A 1,601-nucleotide genomic window follows, 5' to 3' on the forward strand; every position below is an offset into this window, starting at 1 on the left:
CATCCCTGCCTGCTCCCTCCACTCCTCCTCCTAGCATTCTGCATCCCTGCCTGCTCCCTCCACTCCTCCTCCTAACAGTCTGCATCCCTGCCTGCTCCCTCCACTCCTCCTCCTAACAGTCTGCATCCCTGCCTGCTCCCTTTACTCCTTCTAACATCTAGTTGATGTGCAGAGCGCTGTAGATGGATATTCACAGGTAAATCAAGGCTTCCCTTTCTCGCCACTCAAAATGCTTAGGGCAGCTGTCCCTGGTGGAAATACCAGTGTACCTACTGCTGTATATCCACAGTATTGTAGTGTAAGCTCAGTGGTTACTGTACCCTTCCTTGCGGTGATGCTGCTGTTTCTTCCATTTCTGCTCACATAGCACCTGGCAACCCCAGTGCATCAGTAACTCCATCTCCATCCACATGCCCATCTAGTCCTTTACAGTGTAAATCATCAGCTCAGCACAGTACCAGTCTGTTCAGTCTAGTGCACTTTCTCCAGCACTGAGATGGTATAGCAGAGAGGAGTATGTGCTGGGATTGGCCAGTGAATTAAGGGAAAGGAAGCCATGTGTGTACTGCTGAAAAAAAGGCCTGCTCTTGTCCAGCCCCCTGAAATGGATAGAATAGGAAGTACTGTAGCTGTGCACCATGGAGGAGATACTCAGGGGCTGTGTAACAGCAGTGAAAGTACTAAAATCCCCTTTATTTGGCTCCCGAGTGCTATGGAAATCCACATTACAGGGTGTCTGTAAGATATTAGAGGGGAAATGCCCCCAACCCCACAAAAAAAACACTTATATGTCACAGGTGCTGTTCTCATATATTTCTTGTAAGTTCTTTTAATGTTCATTACATAATTCTAACATTAATTTCAGTTCCCAAACAAATAATTAGATTCTTCATTTACAACAGGAATCATTTCCATTAGAAAAGTTACAGTCCAAAATGTTGGAGAAAAAGAAAATCACCTATTTCTTCACCCATATAGTACTGAAAAGCAAGGTGGTTCCTGGTCCGGTGCCTCCTTATAAAGATTTATGGCTTCTGTATACAACTGCTAGAGCACAAGAACTTATAATATCATAATCTACAGACAATTTAAAGGGGTAGTTCACCATTTTTTCTTTCTTTCAAATCAACCGATGCCAGAAAGTGCCAGAGATTTGTAACTTACTTCTATTAAAAAATCTCATGTCTTCCGGTATTTATCAGCTGCTGTATGCTTTGCAGGAAGTGATGTATTCTTTCCAGTCTGGAGAGCAGATGAGACTTTCTATGAGGATTTGCTACTGCTCTGGACAGTTCCTGACATGGAAAAAGGTTGCATCAGAGAGCACTGTGTCAGACTGGAGAGAATACACCACTTCCTGCAGGACATACAGCAGCTGATAAGTACTGGAAGACATAAAAATTTTTTAATAGAAGTAAATTACAAATCTCTGGCACCAGTTGATTTGAAATAAAGGGGTTGTTAAAAAAAAAAAAAAAAAAAAAAGTTCTGCTCTAAGGACTAGTCAGCACTTTTTACCTTCTTTTTAGCCCTCTAGTGAATGCTAAGGATTACACCGTTAAACATTATGAACTGGGTCAGACTGTGTTTTTTTTTTTTTT

The sequence above is a fragment of the Dendropsophus ebraccatus genome, chromosome 8, assembly GCF_027789765.1.
Source record: "Dendropsophus ebraccatus isolate aDenEbr1 chromosome 8, aDenEbr1.pat, whole genome shotgun sequence".
NCBI lineage: Eukaryota > Metazoa > Chordata > Amphibia > Anura > Hylidae > Dendropsophus > Dendropsophus ebraccatus.